The sequence below is a fragment of the Notamacropus eugenii genome, chromosome 1 (genome assembly GCF_028372415.1).
Source record: "Notamacropus eugenii isolate mMacEug1 chromosome 1, mMacEug1.pri_v2, whole genome shotgun sequence".
NCBI classification, from domain to species: domain Eukaryota; kingdom Metazoa; phylum Chordata; class Mammalia; order Diprotodontia; family Macropodidae; genus Notamacropus; species Notamacropus eugenii.
The window spans coordinates 724,237,473-724,264,180 of NC_092872.1; the positions used below are offsets into that span (position 1 = coordinate 724,237,473).

A 26,708-nucleotide genomic window follows, 5' to 3' on the forward strand; every position below is an offset into this window, starting at 1 on the left:
GTAACTGTTTTGCTCTCTTTATCTTTGGGACCGTCTGTACGAGACTTCTGCTTTCCCCTTTGCAATCATACTTTCTGCTCTTGTACTTTATACCGGCTACTTATAAACTTACTCTGTTAACTGGGAGGGGAACAGGTGGTTAGGGTTAAGGGATACAATTTAAACACACTTACCTTGTAACAAAGTATAGAGTCTAGGAAAACAAACCCACATATTGACCATGGTCATATGTCATGCATAAAACGTATACCTTCTCTTCTAGACTATCACCTCTCTGCCAAGGGGTGGCAATCTCCTGGTTCTTTCTGCCCCATTTACTCTGCACCACTTCATGAAAGTCCCCAGGGCTCTCCTGAATCTATCTCTTTCATCATCTCTTAAAACAGAATAATTTTCCATCACATTCAAATATCCTCTGTTCACCTATTATTCTTCAATAGTAGATAGGCATCTACTTTTTTCCCTTAGTTTTTTCTAGGGCAAAAAGTACTACAATAAAACTTTTTTTAAAAATAAATATGGTCCTTCACCTCTTTTTTTTTATTTCCTTGGGAGTATAATGGCACATTTTAGTAACTTTGGGGGGATATCATTCCAAATTATTTTCCAGGATGGATCAGGATGGATAAAACAATTTGCAACTCTACTACTGGTTGTGTTTGGCCTCCCAGAATCTCTCCAACAAGTATTTTCCTTTTTCTTTCTTTTTTCTCAATCTGCTGTCATGCAATGGAATCTCAATTGTTTTAATTTACATTTCTATTATGAGTGATTAAGGGAATTTCCTCATAGAGATGTTGATAGTTTGGATTTCTTCCCCTGAGTATTGACTATTCATATCCTTTGGCCATTTATTTACTGGAAAATTGCTCGTTTGGGGGGGGAGGGGAGGCAGTGGGGTTAGGTAACATGCCCAGAGTCACACAGCTGGGAAGTGTCAGAGGCCAGATGTGAACTCTCATATTTGAACTCAGGTCCTCCTGACTCCAAGCCTGGTGCTCTCCCCACTGTTCTGCCTAGCTGCCCCAGAATTGCTCATGTTTTCACTTATTTCCATCAGTTCCCTACATGATTAGGGTGGGTTGGTTTTATACCTTGCTACTTTGCTAAAGTTGTTAATTGTTTCACTTAGTTTTTTAACTGAATGTGTATAAACTATCATATCCTCTGTAAAAGCAATCCTTTTGTTTCCTCTTTGCCTATGCTATTCCCTCAATTTATTTTTCTTATTATGGTGACTAGCACTGAGTGGCACTGTGGATGGAGCACAGGGCCTGGAGTTGGAAGACCAGAGTTTAAATTTTTATTACTTGTGTGACCCCTGGCAAGTCAGTGAACCCTATTTGTCTCTGTTTCCTCATTGTAAAATGACCTGGAGAAGGAAATGGCAAACCATTTCCAATATCTTTGCCAAGAAAACCTAAATGGGATCGGGAAGACTTGGGCACAATTAAAATGACTGAACAACAAAAATAACTAGCATTTCTACAACTATAATATACATTATATATACTTATTTATATATAATGTTGACCCGAAAACTTGTTAAGAAAAGAGGCAACAGGCTAATGCATATATTTTATGATTTAATTAATTAATTAATCAATTCCCTATTAAAGACAACGGTAACATAATGCATTATGGAGCCAGAAATGTTCTGGCTACCCAGTGCAGAAATCTTCTGGCTTATATACATTTTGCTGTGAGAAAGGAACTCTCCTAGTTGAACAAATCATAAATTTAGTAAGACAAGACAATTAACAAAGTAATGTTGGTCAGGCCTTGGGATTCCAGCTGGGCAAACACATGTCTCGGTGATAAAGAAGGAAATCCCACCACTAGTGAGTGGCAGGCTTCCTGCCCTAAACAGATAACTGACATAGGAAAGGGTAAACAAGTTCAATAGAAATTACGACCTAAGATGTCTGTGTTTTCTTTACCATTAACATGCCATAACATAGTATATGTCTACAAATATTAAGATATGGAAAATGTCCCATTATTCAAGATAGCGTCTTAGGTTAAAGGTCTCTTAAGGAATGTTAAGTCAGCCTTGGCTGGCTTTGTTGACATAGGAGAGGCATTCTCTGAGTTTGCTTCAGAGAGAACAAAGAGGTTATTCCAAAATTTTATATTAAACATTATCAATAATAATATGTTATTATATTATTAACAATAGTATTTGACAATGACTACCTTTGGTTTACCCCTGATCTTATTGGAAATGTTTAGTGTTTCCCATTACATGTAATGCTGACTCGATTTTGAACAAATATGTTGTTGTCATTACTATTCCAAACTAAGAAATGACCCACTTATTCCTATGTCTTCTAGTGTCTTTAACGTAAAAAAGTGTGTATTTTCTCAAGTTTTTTCTACATCTATCAATATAATGATGTTATTTTTATTGCTTTTTTAATTAACATGGTTTATTATGTTTAAAGTTTTCCATATACTGAACCAAACCTACATTCCTGGCATACACCCAACTTAGTAATAGTTTATAATCTTAAAATTATGTCTTTGTTAATACTTTATTCAATATGTTGGCATCAGTATTCGTAGAAATACTGGTCTATATTTGTTTCTGTGCTTTGATTCTCCCTGTTTTAGGGCATCAGTCATTAAGAGAAACAATTGTGGAGAAGGAGCATACCTTCCTTATTAATTGGCATCAACCACTTGTTATCTTACACCAGAATACTGGTAGTAGCAGTGCTCAACAGGCCTGCTGGTCCTGTTTTAAGCACAACCTGCACAACCATCATCTCTTGTGGAGAAGAGCCCAGCCATCCCAACAACTGCCAACCAACTGCCACTACCAAGGCAATAAGCAGATCTCATTGAAACAGCAGGGCATGTTGAAGGATGGATGGGAGGCAGCATGTGCCAAGTAGGTAAACTCACATTGACTACCATGTCCCCTGGGACCCTGATGGAGACAACACAGGGCTAGACAGCTTTAGCCGAAAAGCTTTGGGGATATCCTGCAAACAACCAGAAATGTTTCCATCTGAGCCCCATGGCCATCATTGGAAGGAGAAATCATTGTAGAGAAGGGAACCCCTGTAGTGAGAAACAATTGCTGACCAGTTGCTCACAAGATGAAGATGAGCCGAGGAGCCCTGGGAGTGGCAGCTCCCCCTCCACAGACCCCAAGTCCTGCTTCCAGCCCAGCTCTCAGAACTTATCATCTAGGGAAGCAACACCGGGAGAGAAAAGGGCTAGTCTTCTCCACCAATAACCAATCAACTGCCACTCACAGGACAGAAAGACAAGTCTAACTGAGGTAACAGGGCACTTTGAGGGACAGATAAAAGCACTGTGTGCCAGGCAAGTCAAACCACTACCATCACCTCCTGACAACCATATCTCCTCGGAGCCAGGGGAGACAGCCTAGGATTCTAAACCATCAAATAGTTCAGCATTAGAAACAGATTTTATCAGTGAAAATGACATTTGAAAAAAGAGACATTACAATCTGCCTTGCTGCTATATCCTAAGAATCATGGGGCCTTTCCACATGTAGATAAAACCTTCCATATGTACTGTCTTCGCCATTAGAATGTGAGTTCTTTGAGACCAAGGACTATCTCCCCCTTCTATTTTTAAAACTTCTAAAGCACAATACTTTGGATATAATATGTGCCTAATAAATTCTTCATTCATTCATTCATAGAAATTTGGTAGGATCACTTCTTTCCCTAGTATTATAAGCAACATTAAAAGAATAACTAAATCTAATATTATATATATATATATATATATATACTCACATACACATATAATATTAGATTTAGTTATTCTTTTACTGTTTAATAAAATTCATTTATAAATCCATCTCAACCTGGAATATTTTCTTTGGAAGATAATTTATTATGAGTTCAGTTGCTTTTTCAGACATTAAGATATTTAAAATTTATATTTATATTTCTCTATTTCATGCAATTTGTTCATTTTGCTGACATATAATAGGACAAAGGGGTTTCTAATAATTTCTTTTATTTTCCATTTGTGTGATTTCTTCTTAATTTTTAATTAGGCAACTGGGCTTTTATATCTATTTTACAAGGATAGCAAATGCTTTATTTTAGTAGCTGTTTAAAAACATAGGTACTATTATCAATTCATTGGAAATTTTTTGTTTCTTTTTCATTCTTCTGATTTTTTTTCAAAATTTCCACTTTTGCAAATAAGCAATATGTTGCCTACTTATGCTGTTTAAATTTTCTTTTCTAGTTTTTAAAAATGCATACAACCAATTAAATGATCTGTTCTATTGCTTTTCTTTTGATGAAAATGTTTATAAATTTTTCCATAGGGAAAAAGCAGTGCTTTGGCTACATGCCAAAAGTTTTGATATCTCATCATTTTCTTTTATTGTTTTGATAATTCACTCTTTGACCCAGTTCTTTGGATTAAATTAATCTCCATTTGATATAGAATCCTTTCATCAAATACTCTCCATTGATTAAAATTTTATTACTTGCAGTCCATAAAGCATGTATTTAACTCATGGAGCAGCCAGAAAGCCAGAGTCACTGCAACAAAGAGAATGTGAAGGGGTAGAAGGTACGAGAAAACTGGCAAGGTAAAGGGAAGGCTTTGAATGCCAAACAGGATGGAGGTGACAGGGGGCCACTGGAGTTCGTTGAGTAGAAGGGTGACATGGTTGGATATGTACTTTAGGAAAATCACTTTGGCAGCGGAATGAAGGATGACTGGAATGGCAAGCCTTTGGGCGGATAGATCTCTAAACAGGCTATTGCAATATTTCAGATACAAGGAGATGACAGCCTGTACCTGGATGGAGGCAGAATCAGAAGAGAAGAAGGATATTTGAAAGATGTTGCAAAAGTAAAATAGACAACTCTTGACAACTGATTGGATATGGGACAGGAAATAGAGAAGAGTTTAGGATGACAACTAGGTCACCAACCTGGGGGACTGGAAGAAGGATGATGCCCTTTACAATAATAAGGAAGGTGGGCTTAGGAGAGAAAGTTAATGAGTTTGGTTTTGGACACGGTGAATTTCAAATGTCTCTAGGATATCTAGTTCAAGATGTCTGAAAGGTAGTTGTTGAGAGACTGGAAGTCAGCAGAGAGATAAGGGCTGGATGAATAGATAGAGGAATCATTAGCATAAAGACAATTGAATCCATGGGAACTGATGAAATCATCTAGTGAAATAGTATAGAGGGAGAGGAGAAGATGAGCCCAGAGAGAGCCCTGAAGGACAGTTAGAGTTAGCAGGCATGACCCAGATGAAGATCCAGAAGAGGAAGCTGAGTTTTAAGGCAGGAGAACCAGGAGAGAGCAATGCCATGAAAACCTAGAGAAAAGACAGGATCCAGGAGAAGATGGGCATCAGTAAGGTCAAAGACAAGAGAGTGGTGAAGAAGCATGAGGATTGAGAAAAGACCATTAGATTTGGTGATTAAGAAATCATTTGGAACTTTGGAGGGAGCAATTTTGATTTAATTATGAGGTTGGAAACCAGACTGCAGAGAGTTAAGAAGAGAATGAGAGGAAAGAAGTCAATGTACCAAGTTATTGTGGTTGCGGGACTGTCACCAGCTCTGTTCATTATCATGTGAGTAGTATGGTAAGAGAATGTTTGGCTTAACATTTTTTTTTTTTACCACCATTTATTTATGCTGAGCAGGTCGTGTGACTAGCTCTACCTCTGCTGTGAATGGTTAATTTGCAAATTCCAGTTATATCTTGGTGTTTGCTGACTGGTATCCTGTTTTAACTTCATGTAGATCTTCCTTTTCTATCTATTCTTTGACATACAAGTTGTTATGGGAGAAATATCCCTTCTCTGAGTTCATGTGGTGAGTATCTGCTGTCAAATATATATTTACCATAACAACATGGAAATTATGGAGGTTAATATCTAGGTTTTCTTATTATGTTCAAGCATCGGTTCAGGTCTCAGAGAAAACCTGAATAAGTGTGGAGATTCTGATAAGGCTTCTAAGAGGCAAAATTACATCAGAGTGACAGAGAAATAACTCATTTACAGATTGCAATCTTGTACCTTCCTCTTAGGCTGTAAAAATGAAAGACAAACAAAATCTATAATCCCCTGCTTCTTTAACGTCATAAAAGTTGAACAAATGTAATTAAACAGGGTTACAATCTCATACACTCCCTAAGGAAACTAACTTCATCAAACCAACTCCATGGGTAAACTAAGTCAGGTTACAGGTTAAGCTACATTTAGAGGATTCATAAATAGAGCAAGGAGGAGAATTTACATGTCATCTAGAAGTCAGGTACATTTGAGATTCTTCCTTTCGCCTCTTATCTAAAGAATATTTAAGACTCTTAAGTAAATTTTTTTATATTTCATGGGACAGATGTCAGTCAGGTGAGGTTAATATTAAGACAGATTTTTAGTTAACTAAAATTTGTGAAAGGAATGACTCCTAGTTCACATAATAAAAGGAAATTTAAAATTCTCATAACACAATCATTACTTTTCCTTTCTGCCTTCTGTAAAATTCCATTGTGACCATCCTGCCTGGGTAATTTAAACCTATGCAGGGTTACTGAAACTGCTGCTCTTGACTTCTTGTTTTTGTATACAATGAGTCTGTGCTCTGAGCATATAAACCAGGTTTTTTTTCACTCTTGTGTTAATAAATATGATTGACAGCAAGTACCTATCAATGAATCTTTTGAGAATTTTCCTATCAGTAGGAGTCAAGGACCAGATGGTAAGGAGTAATCTAAGACTGAAGTTTGTTAAGAAGGAACTGTGATAGGACAAGGTGGTGAGAAGTTCAAAAATAGAGGACCTTGTGATGTTGAATTGGTTAAGGATAGATAGGGTCAAGACTGGGAAGGAAGAAAAGTGAAGTCAGAGCTGGAATAATGTTTTGAGGGGTACTAACGGATGGAGGGACTGGAGATCTCAATGAGCAATAGAATAGATGTAAATGTGGAGCATAAAGAGAGATGGAATGATGGGAAGTTATTGTCAGATAAAGCAATGATAATGTTTTTTTCATGAGAGTGGAACAATTATGAGATCTAGTGTATGACTATCCCTGGGTGTGTTTGAGGTAGAGTGAAGGAGCAGAACATGAGATTTGTGGATATTGAGGAATTAGGACTGTAGGGAGTTTGAGGGAGCATCCACATGGATGTGCAAGTCCTTAGAATAAAGGTAACAGTTGGGGAGGAGAGGAAGATGATGATCCAGGTGCTGAACTCCTTGACAAAGGAGAGAGAGATTCTTGGAGACCAATATATAACAATTACCATGATCTGAATAGTGTGGAAGATATTATTACTATCAATGCCAAAGAAGTAAACTGATGACAGGAAAGAGAAATCATTTGCTTAAAAATAAAGTTCACTGGACTCTTCATTTCCAACACTATGTCTTTTGTCCTAACTACTATTTCAAAAAGTTACTTGTACATTTCCAGGATATTTCATTTTGTATTGTACTATATTATGAATTCCATGCCTTTTCATAATATGTTATTACATTCAATTCTGTTGCTTCTGGGTGAGTACAGGGTATTCTTAATTTGAATGTACTCTTCTTTATATTCAAAGGTCTTTCTCCTGGTTGCATGCAGAATTTGTTGATATTAGAATTGATGAGTCAAACCAATATGTGTCTAGATTTTTTTTCTTCAGGAGGTCATCTGTGGATTCTTTTGACTGATGCATTGTTTTCTGTGTTCAGAAGCTCTGGATAGTTTTCTTGTATTTTTTTTCTTGCATCGTTTTAAGGTTTTTTGGCTTGTTGTATCTTCTTGGAGGCCTTTGATTCTTAAATTGTCTTACACATTTTGTCCTTAAGATAAATATATTTTATTTTCATAAAGATCATGTATTTTTAAACATTATTGTTTTTACTTTTCTTTCAGATTGTCCTTTGCTTCTCTTTTTTTGCATCCTCTTTTGCTTCTTTGGTGGGACTTAACACTGTGAATTTATGTTTTTCAGTTCTGCTAATTATTTCAGCTGTGGACTTATGAATTCTGCCATTTTTTCCTTTTTTAGTTCTTTTTAAGATTCTGATTTCTCTCGAACTATTCAGGAACATACTGCTATTTTTCCATGCTTTCTTGGCAATCCACAAGAGTCTCTGTTTTATCAGTGGTTGGTTAAGTTCTTTTTATCTTGAAATATTTATTTAGAGAGGTTTCCAGTCAGGTGATGTGGCAGATATCTTCCCTTACGTTTTATTACCTTTCCTATTATTTATCTTACTTTAGATTTCTAGATAAGCTTTTTGATTCCTTCAGTCTTCAGTAGTTTTAGACTTTCCCCCCTTACATTCTCCTATTGCTCATTTTCTAATTCCTTTCTCTTTTGATGTTAAATCCCCAGAGCCTGGACCTCAAAATGGGTTGAACTTCAGTACTGAGGATTCCTTTTGCAAAAGTTTCAGTCCCTGCCCCAAGAGGCTTCTGGAGGACAAGACTAATCCCATTTCCTTAAGGTCTGGTGTAGCCCCACACACATGCATACTAGCACCCTACCCTAGTTCGTATGTTCTTTTGTTCTTTGGCTGATTGTTGCCACCCCAGGTAAAGCACATGTTTCCCTCCCTCCCCCATCCCCATACCACCCTTCCTCTGCAAGTTGGTAAGCAGAGTTAAAGTCTGCTGCTTGTGATAGAATGGTGGGATAAAGGTAAGGTCAGGGTTTACTAGAAGAGACCAGAGCAATAGTAGGGAAATTCCTGGGTAGATCACACCAAACAAGCAGCTGAGTTGGATTGTGCATAATGACAGAGTATTCAAGTGTCTGTTCATTGTCTGTGACTGAAGAAGACCATGCCATTAGAGAAATTATGACATGACTTCCACTTGACTTTGTTTTGAGTGAGGGAAGGTCACCAGCCTCACCTCTCCTCCAGAGCCATCTGAATCCAGTGACCAAATATTCATCAGGATGACTGGAGATGACCCAGGATGAGGCAATTGGGGTTAAGTGACTTGCCCAGGGTCACACAGCTAGTGAGTGTCAAGTGTCTGAGGTGAGATTTGAGCTCAAGTCCTCCTGACTCCTGCACTGGTGCTCTACCCACTGCACCACCTGGCTGGTAGAAGAGGTTCTGAAAGGAAAAGTTGGAAGATAAGCATTCCTTGCTTTTAATAAGGCTGTTGTTCCATTTGGCTTCTTAATGTCTTCACCAGTGGAGAAGGTGCGGTTGCTTTTCCTCTGGTGCATAATTTCTATTTGGCAGAAGTTTTTGAGAATATAGATTGGAGAAAATCTCTAGTCCTGGGATCTAGATGTTGCCTGAACAGTTCCATTCAGTTTTCCCCTTCAGCTCAAACTCTACATTTCCAAAATACTACTGATCATATTGGTGAGTCTTTTCAGACTCCATGTCCCCATTTGGGGGTTTCTTGGCAAAGATACTGGAGTGGTTTGCCATTTCCTTCTCCACCTTATTTTACAGAAAAGGAACTGAAGCAAACAGGGTTAGGTGACTTGCCCAAGGTCACATAACTATTTAGTGTCTGAGGCCAGGTTTCAACTCAGGTCCTCCTGACTCCAGGGCCAGTGCTCTATCCAATGTACCACCTAGTTGTTCCAACCACCACTGATTATCCTGTCCACCAAATAGCTCTTTTACTCAACACTCTTATTTCTGGTCATGATATCTTTCTTCCATGCTTCTAATACTGAAACTTCTGCACTGGTTATCTTCTTCCGCCACATCTGACCAATCATTAAGCCTTGTCATTTTTACCTTAAACACCCATCTATACCTTTCCTTTCCCATTCCCATGACCAGGATTCAAGTTCCTTTCTCTCTCATATCTAGATTACTAAAATCCAACCCTACCAAATCTCCTTGATTATAGTCTACCGTTTCTTCAACTTATTCAACAGTAAACTCCTAGTAGATTAGTTGACTAGTCTTTCAAAAACCAAGAAAAACAACTGGTAAGTGGCAGAGCCTAGACTTGCACTAAGACCTGTTCCTTCCCGGGATCTTTCACCATGTTGCTGGTCTTTAGCTTCAGTTTGTCCTCTTCCAGTTATGTGGGAATGTAAAACTTCATGACTCAGCTTGTTGGTTATTGGGCATGTCCATTTACTAGGAAATTTTCCAAGGATGGAATCAAGATGGTAGAATAGTAGAAGTACAACAAGCTCCCTGCCTCCCATCTCAACTAACCCCCCACCCCCCAAAAAAACCTCCTTAAAACAGATTAAAAAACACACCAGACCAAATCTTAATGAAGAAATCCAAGAAAAACTCTCAGTGAGACATTTGTCCAGTCCAGGTTGGCACAGGGAGATAGGCAGAGAAGTCTGTGGATATTGGGCAAGGGGTCTGGCCAGGAGTATACTACTAGGAGCACTGCTACCCAAGGAGAGAGGCTATGCACCAGGGCAAGACAGGGTCCCACATGCATACTGGGGAACCTTGAGGGGAACAAGCACAAATTGGCAGCTGTCTTGCTCACCATCCAGTATTGGGTCCCAGCTCCATAGAGGTCAAAGGAAGGTACCTGCACCCAGGGACAATGTTCTTTAGTAAGGAGTGGTTGGAGGCTGCAGGCAGTGTAGTAAGAGAGGAGCAAGTTTAGAAGTAGCAGCAGTGTAGCTCAGATCTCAGGAGCAGAGCAGGGTCTTAGTTCTAGCTTCTAGCCCAGCCTGAATCCTTCAGAAGAATAACGAAGGCAAAAATCCCAGACAAAGGAAACCCTCCCATTCTGTCACACTGGAACAACAAAGCTCCCCCCTGACTGATAGTGGCTGAATCCACTAGTACTTAGCTGCTACTCAGATCCAAACCCAGTTCAGGAATTTGTAGAACTCAGACCAGTGGGGGATGTGATCAGACTTTGCCCTGAATCAGACCATTCTGGCAGAATTGAAAACTTCCAGGTTCCCAACCTGAGTGTCTCTGATGAAAGCAGCAACAGAATAACCCAGATCTTCCCTCCAAAAGTAGGCAGAGCCCAGTCCTTATCAGAACTCCTGGAAGGCTTGCCTGTCACTAGCCCCCAGCTAGAGTACTAGTAGTGAAGGCACTACCTTTGGCTTTCCTCTCAAATCAAGAAGTATTCATTAAGTGATTACTATGTGTTAGCCATTGTGTTAAATGCTGGCCGTGCAAAAAATAAAATTATAAATAAATAAAAATGAAATTCCCAGCGCTCACAGTATAATAAGGGTGATAACATGCAGGCAAATATGTACAAATAAGACACTCATGGGATAAATTGGAGATAATCTCAGAGGAAAGGCATTAATATGTAAGTAGGGCCTAGAAAGGCTTCTTGTAGAAGGCAAGGATGAGACTTGACAGAAACCAGGGAAGCCAGGAATGACCAGTGAAAACACCGACCTCTCCAAAGAAGTGGCCCTGGGATCAGATCCTCTCTATTGATCATATCTACTAATATCACATGTAACTTACCTGACAGAGATCAGGTAACAGAAGCCAAGGAAGGTCAGGTTATTGCCAAAGGTTCACAAAGATGTCATTTGTAACCAGGTTCTGTGAGTCTGGAGCCAGTATTCATCCACTGTTGCCATAACCCTTGCCATCATGGCAACCTTCATTGGAAAAGCCCTTAGCTTTCTATTGTTTCTCTTAAAATATGGTGGTGAAAGTTAAAAAATAATATGCCAGAACTGTACTTCCCTTCATTGCTTCCTTTACCTTCTGAGAGAGACGAAATTCCCAGCAAGAGGGTTAAGGAATTTATCAGTCACTGTATTTTGAACAAAATACCAGCAGATGTCCAGAGAGTTCCAAGTTTCAAACACTCTCCTCTGTTCATCTTCCTTTGGCCACCAGAGGGGGAGGTATAACTATCCCAAATGAGATATCAGAGAACTTTCACTGAGTGAGAGGGTGCTGTTGATAGCTTCTTCAGGCAAAAATAATTTTCAATTATTTTTCATATCATAGATTTAGAACTGGAAGGGACTGACTGCCCATCTCCAGAGCAGTCAGACCTCCTGCACCTGATATGAAGAGCTCTCTGTCCTCCCAGGTTATTCCATCAGGCTCTGGGCACTCTCAAGAAACATCTAAACTCTATTGCACTTGTTTGCCCCCTCCTGTTTACTTCTTCTATCCCCACCTCCATTGTACTTGCCATCTGATGTCCACCCCCAGACTGAACCTCTATGTCAATGCTAACCTACCTGAATTTGTTCCTTGATGAATAACATATTCCCACTCAGCCATTCCTTCCCTATCCCAGTGATTCCCAGATCTCATTCTTGTTCTTCCCCTAACTGCTCCTTTATTCCCATCTCCCTAACCCGACCCACCAGGTTGTGTTTGTCCTTCCTTCTCAAAAAGGACCATAACATCAAGATGATGACATGACTTGCAGTTGACTTTGATTTGATTGAGGGAGGGCTGTGCAAGAGTCACCAACCTCACTTTCTTCTCCTGAGCCATCTGGGTCCAGTGGTCTGATATTCATCAGAATGATTGGAGATGGCCCAGGATGCAATGAGAGACCCTGGCCCTTTCAGTCTAAGGTCTTATCACATTCTCACTTTGAGTGAGATACATCCATTCAAAGAGTAGACTTCTTTAAGTAGTTACTCAAGGGATGGTCCCTTTAATTAAAAAAAAAAAAATCAAACTGGGAGGAGAAGACCCTCAGGGTTCCTAGGTAAAAGAAACAATTACCTCTTAGCACGTGTGGAGCCAAAGAGAAAAGTAGGGCTCCGCTTCTTTTCTTTCCTCTCTCCCCTCCCCCTCTCTCCCCGCTTGTACTTCTACTTCCAATCCCTTAAGCTTAGCCTCCTTAGGAAATCTCCCCCTCTTCCTCCTAAGGAAGACTCTCCTGCATTTGTAACCCGGACCCTGAAATAAAGCTCAACCCCTGTTTGACTCTGAAAAAAAATAAATAAATAAAAGAAACAATTACTATTTAGTATTTAAATCCACTCTGTGTTAGGTGAGTGGGGACTTGTTGTCCAGTCTATGAGCTCCAGGGTGAATTGGGTTTAAGGCTTGGTCTTTGAGGAAGAAATGTATACAGTAAGCCCCAACACTTCCTCTAAAGCTACCTACACCTTTTACTATGCTCTCTGGAATGCCTGCCTCTTCTGAAATCTTTTCCCTTCTTGTTCCTTTGGCTCTCACTGAGGCTTGGTTCCCTCCTGATGATACATACACTCCCTGGCCTCACCTTCTGGAACTGGTTGGATTTTCACTAATTCTCTAACTCGCTGGTCTGAGAGGAGATAGAGTCCTCCTTGTTCCCCATTGCTATTTCCAGACTCTCCCTCTATTACTATTACTCAATAACATCATTTCCTTTCAATCAATATTTCTTACCCAATCAATCATCTAGTGGTTGTTGCCTAACAGCTTCAAAGACACTCTTTCCTTACTCAAAGAGTTTAACACTTGGCTCATAACGTTTCTCTCTTCTCCAACTCCCACCCTCATACCTCAATAGATTGATATTCCCGCAAATATCCTAATCTCCAGGTTCCTCAGTTTATTCATTTATCATGACCTACTCCCTTACTCCATCACAGTTATACACAGACTCGTCATACCCTTCATCATGAAGAACTTTGGAATCGATTGTGAGAAATGGGAGATTGTGGCATGGGACCACCCAGCATGGCATGCCATATCAAAGAAATGCTGGACTCTGTGAGGAAAGGAGAATTGTAGTAGCTCAAAAGAAATGAGACATGCGCAAATTTAGAAACATCTCCACTCCAAATGCTCATATGGATTATTCATGCCTCCTGACCTCACATTGGTCTGATCACACTGCTGAATACACTATACCTTGACCCCAACATAGTGATGTCATTTGGGGCTTCTTTGAGAATGAAGGACAACAAACCAACAACCAATTTTGCCATCACTCACAAATGCACCACTTCACAATCATCTGACATTCCAATTCTTTCTCTTCCTTACAATTCCAAGACTTGTTCTTCCTCCCTACCATATACTCCAGTCCCTCAACCCCCCAGTTCTTTCCTAGTCCATCACCCTTGCACTAGCTACACTCTCCTCCCATACATGTTGTGACCTCTTGGTGAACCAGTTCAACTCCCTATTGGTTTCTTCTCTTGAGTCCCTTGTCCCTTTGTCTTATTGCCAACCTGGCCTTGCCAACCCTCAGCACTAGATTACTCCCACCATCACTGCCTTCACTCCTACTCACATGCTGCTGAAAAAAGATGAAGAAAATAAAGAAACCTTGCTTCACTACAAATTTATTCTGCATAATCTCAAAGGCAATCCCTTTACACATCCCTGATTGACTCACTGAGCAGCTAGGTGGTGCCATAGGGCATAGAGTGCTGGGCCAGGAGTCAGGGAGACTCTTCCTGAGTTCAAATCTGGCCTCAGACACTGGTTGTGTGACCCTGGGTAAATCATTTTACTCCTGTTTGCCTCAACTTCTTCATCTGTAAAATGAGCTGGGGAAAGAAATGTTGAGGTTCAGGGTTCTGAGGACCCCAAAATACCGACATGCCAGGTCCTGCTCAAATGAATTTAACACAAGCCTTCTTAAAGCCAAAGAAAAACAAAGTTTATTAAAGATTTGCCATACTGGGTTCTTAAGGAGCCTAAGCTTTTGTAATGCTTGTATTAATAAGCGGGACAGATAGAATCTCAGCTAGACAGAGTCAGAGCTGGATTGAATCTGAGTGCCTTCATGGAGGTGAGATGGAATGTAAATACAGAAAAGGACTGAGGAAGAATCCAGGTGTCACCAAGCAGTCTCGGATCCCAGGGATGGTCTTGATAGGGGAGGTCAGCCTGGAATGTAGATCAAACCCAGGGAGGATCCTGATGGGAGTGGTCTGTAGTCCAGACAATCCACAATCCTGGCTGGAGTGACTTGGACCTCGAGAGAATGCTAAGTAATAGGATTAAAGGTAGGGATATCAAAAGAATGATAAATCAAGTAAGGGGGATCCAAGGAGCCCCCCAAGGCCAGGCCTTCTGAGCTCATCAAACAAATGGGACCAAAACCCTCCTGGTCTAAGGGACAAAGGTCTCAGCTTGGGCTTGTACCCCATCAGAAATGGCAACAACATTCTTGCCAAGAAAAACCTCCAGTGGGATCATGAAGAGTCAGACAAAGCAGAAAACTACTGAACTGAATAAAATTTATTCACTATCTGTAACAATAAGCACCCCAACATACACAGGGGAACCCACTACAACAGGTTCTTAGATCTGCATTCATAAAAGGAAAGCAACTTTCAAGGGGTTAATAATCACTGTAATCAAGCACTGGTATCAGAGAAAATTAAAATAAAAATTTCAGAAAAATCAAAAATAAATCAACAGACAGTGCTTCCAAACTGCCCAACCATTACATATGTACACATGTCTGACCATTACATATGTACAGTTACCAGAGAAGGAAGCATCAACTTCTGGGGGATTTTGGGGAGGGGAGGGGAAGCTCCTTAACGGCTTCTCAGAGTCTCGGTCAAGAAAACACTTCCAAATCAGTAAGCCTCAAAGTAAAACCTCACCCTCAGAGTATTTATACACTTTTTAGAGCCAGAGGGCATAACTCTGATCCAGTGCCTCAATAGAAAAAAACAAAAGGTACTTGGGACCCTCCTAAAAAACAACTGCCCTAATCAAGCTTCCCTCAAGAGCAAGCTCTTCAAAGGGTGGGGAAGATCCTCCCCAATCACACTATTCAATCTGAGGCACTTTTAGTAATACAGAAACAGCAAAATATCCTAGTATCATTGCCATTACACTATCCCACTTGCTTAGTGGTTTTTCCAGACTTTTCCATCCCTTCTCATACCTACCATGACTTTCCTGCCCTGGATCCACCCTCTCAACTGAGAATCTTACTTTATATTTCACTAAATAACTTGAGGCCATTTACAGAGAGCTTCCCTTCTCCCCTCCTTCTTATCTCCTATCACTCAGATGCCTTCTGCCACCATCTTTTCCTTTATCTCTATCACATGAAGAGGTAACTCTTCTTTTTGCCAAAGTCATCAGCTCCACATACACATGTGATACCAGCAGATTGTCCCCTCTATCCTCCTCATTCTCATTAATCTTCAATCTCTCCATGCTACTGACTGCTTCCCTGCTACCTACAAATATGAGCATCTTCAAAGTCTTCTTCTTCTTGCTTAGTTAATTCAGTTGAGTCCTTGACTCCATTTGGGGTTTTCTTGGTAAAGATACTGGTTTTGCCATTGCCTTCTCCAGCTCTTTTTGTAGATGAGAGAACTGAGGCAAACAAGGTGAAGTGACTTGCCCAGGTTCACACAGCTACTATGTGTCTGAGGCCAGACTTCACCTCCTGATTCTGGGCCCATGGCTCAATTCACTGTACCACCTAGCTGCCCATATAAATGATAGAAGGAAGAGGAGGAGAAGTAGTAAAAAAAAAAAAGTAGTCGTTATTATATTCTATAAATACTTGTTTTTAAAAATATATTATTTGAAATTTTGAGCTCCAAATTCTATCCCTCCCTCCCTCCCCTTCCCCCATACTGAGACAGTAAGCAATCAGATACATTATACATATGCAACTATGTAAAACATTTCCGTATTAGTAATTTTGTATAGGAACATGCAAATAAAAGACAAAAATGAAAGAAAAAATTGAAAAATAGCATGCTTCAGTCTGTATTCAGTCAATAACCGACTTTGTCTGGAAGTGGATATTATGCATCATCATTAGTTTTTTGGGATTGTCTTAGATCATTTTATTCGTGAGAAGAGCTAAGTTTATCAAAGTAAATCATTGTAAAAGTTGCTGTTATTATGTACAGTGTCCTCCTGGTTCTGTTCACTTCACTCAGCATCACTTCATGTAAGTCTTTCCAGGGTTTATTTTTAAATCATCCTGCTTGTCATTTCTTATGGCACAATAATATTCTATTACAATCATACACCACTACTTGTTTTGGGCATCCTTTTGATTTCCAATTCTTAGCCACCACAAAAAGAGTTACTATAAATATTTGTGTAGAAATAGGTCCTTTCCCCCTTTTCTGAATGTCTTCTGGATATAGGCCTAGCAGTGGTATTGCTGGATCAAAGAGTATGCAAAATTTTATAACCCTTTGGGCATAGTTCCAAATTGCTCTCCAGAATGGTTGAATCAGTTTACAATCAGTTGATTGCATTAGTGTCCTAGTTTTCCCACATTCCCTCCAACATCCAACATTTTTCTTTTTTGTCCTATTAGCCACTCTGATAGGTGTGAGGTGGGACCTGAGTTGTTTTAATTCCCATTTCTCTGATCAATAGTGATTTAGAGCACTTTTATATGATTATAAATAGTTTTGATTTCATTGTCAGATAACTGCCTTTTCATATCCTTTGACCATTTATCAACTGGAAAACAACTTGTATTTTTTATAAATTTTACTCAGTTCTTTATGTATTTGATAAATGAGGTCTTTATCAGAGATACTTGTTGCAACATTTTCCCCCCAGTTTTCTGCTTTTCTTAAAATTTTGGTTGCATGGATTGTATTTGTGCAAAAACTTTTAAATTTCATGTACTTGGAATTATCTATTATACATTTTATTATGTTCTCTAAATATTCTTTGGTCTTAAATTCTTTCCTTACCCATTAATCTGACAGATAAACTATCTATGCTCTCTTAATTTGCTTATGGTATCACCCTTGATATGTAAATCATGTAACACATTTTGACTTTACCTTAGTATATGGTGTGAGACATTAGTCTACATCTATAGCACTGAATAGATTAATTGAGGTAGAATTGTCATTTTCATTATATTGGTTTGGCCTACCCATAAGCAATTAATATTTTTCTAATTGTTTAGGTCTGATTTTATGTAAAAAGTATTTTATAGTTGTATTCATGTAGTTCCTAAGTTTATCTTGGCAAGTAGGGTCCCAAGTATTTCATATTGTCTATGGTTATTTTAAATGGAACTTCTCTTTCTATCTCTTCTTGCTGGACTCTGTCGGTAATATATAGAAATGCTGATGATTTATATGCATTTATTTTGTATACTGCAACTTTGCTAAAGTTATTAATAATTTCAAGTAGGTTTCAAGTGACTCCATAGGATTTTCTAAGCATACTATCATATCATCTACAAAGAGTGATAGCTCTGTTTTCCCATTGCCTATTCTAATTCTAATTTGTTTTTTACTTCTCTTATTATTATAGCTAACATTTCTAGTACAATATTAAATAATAGAGGTGATAATGGGCTTCCTTGGTTCATTCAATTGTATTGGGAAGGTTTTTAGCTTATCCCCATTACAAATAATGCTTGCTGATGGTTTTAAATTAATATTATTCATCATTTTAAGTTAAGCTCCATTTATTCCTATGCTTTCTAGTGTTTTTAATAGGAATAGGTGCTATATTTTATTTTTTTCTGCATCTGTTGAGATAATCATATTATTTCTGTTGATTTTGTTATTGACATGGCCAATTATGCTGAAAGTTTTCCTAAAATTGGACCAACCCTGCATTCCTGGTATAAATTCCATCTGTTTATAGTGTATGATCCTTGTGCTATATTGCTGTAATCTCTTTGCCAGTATTTCATTTAAAATTTTTGCATCAATATTCATTAGGGAAATTGTCTATTATTTTCTTTCTCTGTTTTGGCTCTTCCTGGTTTTGGTATTGGCACTATATTTGTATCATAAAAGGAATTTTGTAGGACAACTTCTTCCCCTATTTTTCCGAACAGTTTGTATAGTTTTAGGGTTAATTGTTCTTTAAATGTTTGGTAGAATTTACTTGTGAATTCATATGGTCCTTCAGGATTTTTTTCTGAGAAGTTCATTGATGACTTGTTCAATTTCTTTTTCTAAGACTGGGTTATTTAAGTATCTTATTTCTTCTTCTGTTAATCTAGATAATCTATATTTTTGTAAAATATTCATCCCTTTCATTTAGATTGTCACATTTATTGGCATATAACTGGACAAAATAGCTCCTAAAAATTGTCTTAATTTCCTCTCCATTGGTGGTGAATTCATTTTTGATACTAACAATTTGGTTTTCTTCTTTCCTTTCTAAAATAAAATTAATCAATGGTTTATCTATTTTATTGGTTTTCTAAATAAAATCAGCTTCTAGTCTTATTTACTAGTCCAATGGTGTTCTTTCTTTCAATTTTTTAATCTCTTTTGATTTCAGGATGCAAAATTTGGTATTCAATAGGGAATTTTTTATTTGTTCTTTGTCTAGTTCTTTTTAGTTGCATGTCCAATTCATTGATCTGCTTTGTCCCTATTTTATCAATGTAAGCAATTAAAGATACAAATTTTCCCCTACATACTGCTTTGGTTGCATCCCATAAATTTTGTTATGTTACCTAATTGTTGTCATTTTCATGAAATTATGTCATGAAATTATTAATTGTTTCTATGAGTTATTCTTTGACCCACTTTTTTTAGGATTAGATTTTTTAATTTCCAATTAATTTTTAACCTCCATTGTCCTTTACTGAATGTAATTTTCATTGCATTATGATCTGACAAGGATGTGTTTACTATTTCTGCTGTTCTGCATTTGGTTGTAAGGTTTTTAATGTCCTAATATGTGATCAGTTTTTCTGTAGGTGTCATATATTCCTTTCTATTCCCATTCAGTTTTCTCCAGAGATCTCTAACTTTTCCAGAATTTTATCAATTCCTTTCTTATTTATTTTTTCATTAGATTTATCTAGTTCTGAGAGGGTAAAGTTGAGGTCCCCCATTAAGTACAGTTTCATTATTTATTTCTTCCTGTAATTCATTCAACTTCTTCAAAAATTTAGAAGCTAAACCACTTGGTGCATATATGTTTAGTACTGATATGATTTCATTGTCTATGATATCTTTCAGCAAGATGCAATCTCCTTCTTTATCTCTGTTAATTAATAATTTATTTCTTTTAATTATCTTCATCTCTTTATCTGTTTTTGCTTTTGCTTTGTCTGAGATCATGATTGTTACCCCAGCTTTTTTGCTTCAATTAAAGCATAACAGATTCTGCTCCAGCTCTTTAACTTTACCTTGTTATCTTGCCATATAGAAATATAAACTGTTTAACCTTACTGAATTTCTTATGTTTTCTCTTTCTTGTTTCTTTTTTACCTTTTTATGTTTCCCTTGAGTTTTGTATTTCATGGTAAGATTTTTTATTCAGCTCTGGTCTTTTAACTAAAAATGCTTTAAAGTCCCTGATTTTGTTATATGTTCATTCTACCGCCCTGAAAGATTATATTCAGCATTGCTGGGTAGGCCATTCTTGGTTGTAATCCTAACTCCTTTGCCTTCCAGTATATCATATTCCAAGCCCTATGGTTTTTTAATGTGGAAGTTGCCAAATCCTGTGTAATCCTGACTGCAGCTCTATAATATTTAAATTTTTCTTTTTGGCTGCTTGCAATACTTTTTGCTTGATCTGTGAGCTCTGGGATTTGGCTATGATGTTCCTGGGAGTTTTCATTTTGGGATCTCTTTCAGTCAGGGATGGGTGGTTTCTTTCAATTTGTCTTCTGGTTCTAATATATCAGGGCAGTTTTCTTTGATAATTTCTTGAAAGATGTTGTACAGGCTTTTTTTTCATCATGGCTTTCATGTAGTCTCAATAATTATTATATTATCTCTCCTGGATCTATTTTCTAGGTCAGTTATTTTTCCAATGAGAAAATTCACATTTTCTTCTATTTTTTTTACTTTTTGAATTTTGTTTTATCATATCTTGATACCCCATAGAGCCTTTAGTTTCCACTTGTCCAATTCTAAATTTTAAGAAATTCTTTTCTTCAGTGAGGTTTTGTACTTCCTTTTCCATTTGGCCAATTCTATTTTTTCGTTACTATTTAGTTACTATTTTTTAGTTAAGGAGTTACTTTTCTCGGTAAATTTTTGTACATCTTTAACCATGCTATTGACTCTTTTTTCATGATTCTTTTGTGTTACTCTCATTTCTTTTCCCAATTTTTCTTCTACTTCATTAATTTGCTTTTTAAAATCCTTTTTAAGCTCTTCCAGGAATTCTTTTGGGGCCTGAGACCAAATTACATTTTTCTTTGAAGCTTCATGTGTAGCCATTTTGACACTATTGTCCTCTTCTAAATTTATGCCTTGATCCTTCCTATTACCATAGCTCTTTTTGTTTGTTTGTTTTGGGGGAAGGACAGAGTTTTGCTCAATTTTTCTACCTTGTTTTGTGACTTGGTACTTTTATGTGAGAATTGGGTGCTGGTTCTGCATTGTTCTAAGCTTTATGTGATGGGGCTTTGGATATTACCACTGGCTTTCATGGAGCTTCAGGGCTTAGCTGTTTGCTTCCTCTGGAGGGTAGGATTCCATTCTGGTTTGTACTGGGGTTGGGTTGAGGGGGACTTCCTGTTGGTCTCCCCTCGGTGTAGAGTCTTGCTGCTGGGTTCCTATGAAAACAGAGTCTTTCTGATGACTAATCCTGGAGGAAGGATTTTGTGGCTGATCTGCCCCACAGTTGGGGCCCTGCTGCTGAGTTCCTATGGAAACAGAGTCTCTGCTGGTAAGCCCCAGGGATGGGGTCTCCCTGTTGGCCCATGCCAGGGCAGGACTTCACTACTGGTCAGCAATGTGATCAAGGCCTGGCTGGTGGCTTATGCTGGGGGTGGGTTTGCTGGGGTGGGGCCTTGTTCCACTGCACAGACTGCTCACTTTCCTAGGGGGCTGCTGGTTTTCAGGAGGGGACCTCACTGGTGAGTTGCCCCAGGCTTGGAACCTTGCTGCAGGCCCCTTGCTGTGAGGCTGGCTACTACTCCTGCTCTTGGACCTCACCTCCCCCCACTCCAGTGAGACAGCCCTTTCCTGCCAGACTGAGAAGCTACTTCCCTGCTCCTAGATCAATTCTGAGGTGATTTTCTAGTTGTTCAGAGGGGAATTTGGGAGGCTTCAGAGGGTTCCTTCCTCACTCCACCATCTTGGTACCAAAAGTCCTATTGATACTTGTTGAATTGATCTTAAAACAGTTATAACTTAATTCTTAAATCCCTGACTCCATCCATAAAGACATTTCCTCCATCGCCAAAATGCTTCTGTAGCTTAGTTAAAGTACAGTCAGTTTCAGTGCCCAAAAGTACTACCACCTAGTCCTAACCCTTACTGAACTTAGCTAGGCTAGAGTTTGGTTGTACCACCAGATTTGTACTTGAGATATTCCAATGTTGGGCTCTTCTAAAAGCATTTCTTCTGTCAACATAGCCCAATAGAAGCCAAGATCATCTTCATGACCCTGAAAGTCTTCAGAATGGGAAAATTCTCATTTGATCCAGTCATTCCTATTAGCTACCATTCAATACCTCTTTTCCATTTCCTGGCTAAACTTCTTGAAAAGGTCATCCACAACTAATGTTTCCCCTTCCTTTCCTCTCACTCCCTTCTAAATTTCTACAGTCTGGCTTCTGACCTCATCATTCAACTGAAACTGTTGTTTTCAGAATTCCCAATGATCTCTTCATCACCAAATCCAATGGCCTTTTCTCCTTTGTCATCCTCCTTGACCTCTCTGCAGCCTTTGATACTGTGGATCACTTTCTCCTCCTGGATACTCTCTTTTCTTTAGGTTATCATGACGCTGCTATCTGCTGATTCTCCTTCTATCTGTCTGAGCACTCCCTCATTGTCTCTTTTATGAGAGCTTCCTCTAGATGGTATCACCTAATCATGGGCATCCCCCAAGGCTCTATCATGGGTCCTCTTCTCCATTCTCCATTCTCCCTCTCCCTCTCCCTCTCTCTCCGCCCCCCCCCCCCCCCACCTCTCTCCACACACACACATATACATACTGTGATCACTTGGTGATCTCAGCAGCTCCCATAGATTCAACTACCATCTCTTTGCATCTGAGTCTTAGGTTTATTTGTTCAGCATTAACCTTTCTTCTGACCTCCATTCTCACATCTCACAGAAGAGTAGTTTATTTATCTTAGAGGCCATATGGATTCCCTGGCTTGAGTACTGGAATCACATGACCTGATCTACACATAAAGACCATTCTTTAGCAGCAGTACATAAGATGGACCATAGAAGTGAGAAATTAGGAAGTTGTTGCAACCATGTAGGCAAATGGGTAATAAGAACTTGAATTAAGAGGATAGTAATATGAGCACAGAGAAAGGGTCAGATAAGAGAAAAGTTGTAGGGACAGAAGGATAATGTCCAACGAGACCATACTAACCCTCTCATTTTGCAGGTGATGAAATTAAGGCTCAGAGAGAGGAAGTTGCTTCCTTCAAGTGCTGCAGAATGACAGAAACAGAGGCTTAATCACCTTATTTATGACAGACTTTCAGACCTACTTTGCCTGGAAACCCAACAGAGGCTCCACCTATTGAAATTCTTCTCTAGCCCCAGAGGGCAGACCTGGGAGTTCTGACATATTAAAAGTTTGAGAGGCATAGTTTCTGGGTAATTAATCATTTTATTAATTATTGCTAACAGAAAATTAATAAAAGGACAGACATTGGGCTATCTCTCATTAACCAAAGACCCCTCATGGAACCCACTCAATTCTTATATGCCCTTGAAAGAGTAAGTATTCCTGGAGGTAGAAATCAATTTTGATTAGATAACAAGTAATGAGAGAATGAATATTATAATGAGGGTCTGGGGGACATGATTCTGATCACTCAGTCTTGGACAAAGAGACTTATCTATACGCATACCACCCTGTCTAGGGTAATCTAGACAAAAGGAAGAATCCTCTTCCACCTAGACCTGATTAAAACACAATGGGCCAGAATCCACTAGTTCACCTACACTGAATTTCTTTACCTTTGGATCAGATCTATATTCCTGGTTGAGTATGTTTCACCCAAGATTTCATCTCACTATCAGCCTTATACTTCTAAGGCTGTCTGAATTTCTATTTCTACACGAGGAAATAGGAAGAGGAAAACCCTTAACCCTAATATAATAATTGTTTATTAATATAAGGCAGAAATAACCATTTCTCTCAGAGCAAAGGATGAATGGTCCAGGGAAGCAAAATTTCACTAGATGTCAGGACAACCTAGGTGGTGTAGTGAATAGAGTGCCAGGTCTGGAGTCAGGAAGATTCATCTTCCTGAGTTCAAATCTGGACTCAGATACTTACTAGCTGTGTGACCCTGGGTGAGTCACTTAACCTTATTTGCTTCCATTTCCTCATCTATAAAATGAGCGGAGAATGGCAAACCAACCACTCCAGTATCTTTGCCAAGAAAACCCCAAATAATGTCACGAAAGAGTTGGACATGACTGAAAATGAACATCATCCAAAAGCTCCTGTGGGAGGTAGTGAGTTCCACCTGACAAGACGTATTCAAGAGAAGGCTAGATGGTGACTTGTTGGCTCTATTAGGGGAAGGGATTCTTGTTCAAGTGTGGGTTGGACTGTTGGCTTCTGGGGTCCCTACCAATCCTGAGATATCATTATTCCTTCAAAGTTCAGCTGAGGTGTCACCTCCTCCATAAAGCTCTCCCTGAATCCTTCAACGAGAACAATCTCTCCCTTTCAAAATTTTCCCAAAGCATTCTTGTATCACTCCTTTCTTGCATCATATTTATATTTTTTCTTATGTCCTTTTATTTTGTTGTTAGCTTCTTGTGGGCAAGGGCTATATGTTTTTGTATTATGTAGGCATGTGCCTTTTACAAAGTAGTCACTTAATGAATATTGATTGAATTGAACCAAATCAATTTATTTTCTGTCTAGAAGAATAACTAAGGAAATGATATTACTTGCAGATGTTCTGGATGGGGATGAATGCCCAAGTGATAAAGTCACACAGAATAGAGCATTGTATGCTAACATCTGGCCTTGTGCAAAATGAACTGAAAGCTGGGATGTGGAGCATGTAAATTTATGTGACCCCCTGCTGAGGTAAGAAGCTGCATGGGTGAATACCCATTTGGTTTCCTCAGGATGTTGGACCCAGTGTTCTCCTGCCTCATGCAGAAAGTGGAATGAATGGGGTCAGACTCCAACTGCTTAGGCATTGTATTTGGAAATATTTTACCTACCTACAAATAAGATGCAAGGTTGTATTTCTCCAGGAGGGATGAAAGAGAATCTGAGGTATGGGATGCTCACCCCAAATGCCTTTCCATGAGGCAGTAGTTTTCCAGCCACTGAAGTGGACCATCAAAACTAGAGAGAGAAAAGAGACAGAAGCATCTGAGAAGTGACATGGATGAAAAAGTTACCCCAGATCTTTCTTTAAATCCTCTCCCATTAAGAATTCTCTGAAGACCTCTTATTCTAAAGGTTCAGCTCCAGGGGAGTTGCAACTGACTTCTAGCACCAGATTTCACTTCTTATCAGTGTCTCCTCTGCACTAGGGGAACTTTGGGCTACTTACTGAGATTCAAGAATTGGACTAAGATTGGACTGAGATTCAAGAATTTGGTTGATAAAAATGAAGCAGCTGGGCAGGGTGGTTGGACACCTAGAGAAGGATGGGCCCAAGGAAAAAGAATAGACCCCATGATGAAAAAATGGGGCACTTCCCATCTATCAGGATGGAAGATGAAAGACCCACATTCCCCAGAGGCAATGAACCCAGTCTGGAAAGGTAAGGAGGTCAAGTTCTGTCTGGCATGACTTCATAATGGTGATTTCCAACCTTTCCAACTATACTTCCCCTTTGTTTTCCTTCTGTATCTCATTTATCAGCCTAAAGTAAAAATATTTAAAATAGTTCAGAGTGGTGTTACAAACTATGTGAAGCAATATATTTCATCTTGAATTTTGGAAAGCCAAACTTTGGTTCCATGCTGCTATGCAGGAGAATTACTACAGAGCAGCATGTTACATGGAACTGTAACATTGAGAAGTTTCTTTATAAGAGCTTAATATAGGCTAGAGAAGCTTTGGGGAAGATCTGGGTTCAAATCTTGCCTTTGACACCTACTTTCTGAGTAACCCTGAGCATATCACAGATTCTCTGAGCTTGTTTCCAAAAATAGGATGTAAAATGGGATAATAAATACTTGTAGTATCTGCCTCCCAGGGCCATTTGGAGGCCCCAAGGATACAGCGCATGAAGAGCACGTAAAACATGACATAAATGTCAATGACTATTCATGTCATACTCTCACATGCATGGATAAGTGAATTCCGTGAGCATGAAGAGCCACCAAAAAAAAGTAGCCATTTTCTGGTAATTTTCCATTTAAAGAGGGACTCCTTGGCCACTTGGCAGTCATATTATCTGTAAATCAACCCATCTTCTTTCCTCTGCTTTAGGGGATGGGCTGGGAGGCTATGTTGTCATTTCCTATGAGAAGGGCATTGTTCAAGGACGTGTATGGGAAAAAGCAGCTCTCTCTGGGATCTAAAGACAGTATGTGACTACTTGGGTAAACAAAGCAAGGACATCATATATGCTTTTTTGATATGACCAAATGGACTCGTCTTTCCTTGGTTAAGAAGGGCTTTGAATGCCAAACAGAGATGGACGTTTGCGCTTTTTGCTATCAGGCACTAACACAATAACTCTTTGAAGAAGTCTCATGTGCCAGTTGGCATGCTTCTACTAAGAGAGGTCAATTCCAGTGATACAGGGGAACCATCAAGTCAACAATCCATCTTGAGTCATGATAACCACCCTAGAGATGGCTCGGTTCATAAGGGGCAACCTGGCTAGTGAAGATTCTCCTGATCTGGAAAGCCTTCATCACTATCCAGTGTTGTGACTTTGGGCAAGTCTTTCGGCCTCTCAGTTTCAATTCATTCATCTGTAAAAA

The 26,708-nt window shown here is 39.0% G+C and overlaps 1 long non-coding RNA gene across 1 annotated transcript; it reads right to left on the reverse strand.

The window, feature by feature from the left end:
* Positions 1–14,511: 14,511 nt before the first annotated feature.
* Positions 14,512–25,156, reverse strand: LOC140521656 (uncharacterized). The gene is made up of 4 exons (XR_011973017.1): positions 24,984–25,156; positions 23,158–23,218; positions 21,238–21,376; positions 14,512–14,863 (listed from the first exon to the last, which is right to left on the reverse strand). It is a non-coding gene; the product is annotated as an uncharacterized lncRNA (long non-coding RNA).
* Between the last annotated feature and the right edge of the window lie 1,552 nt (positions 25,157–26,708).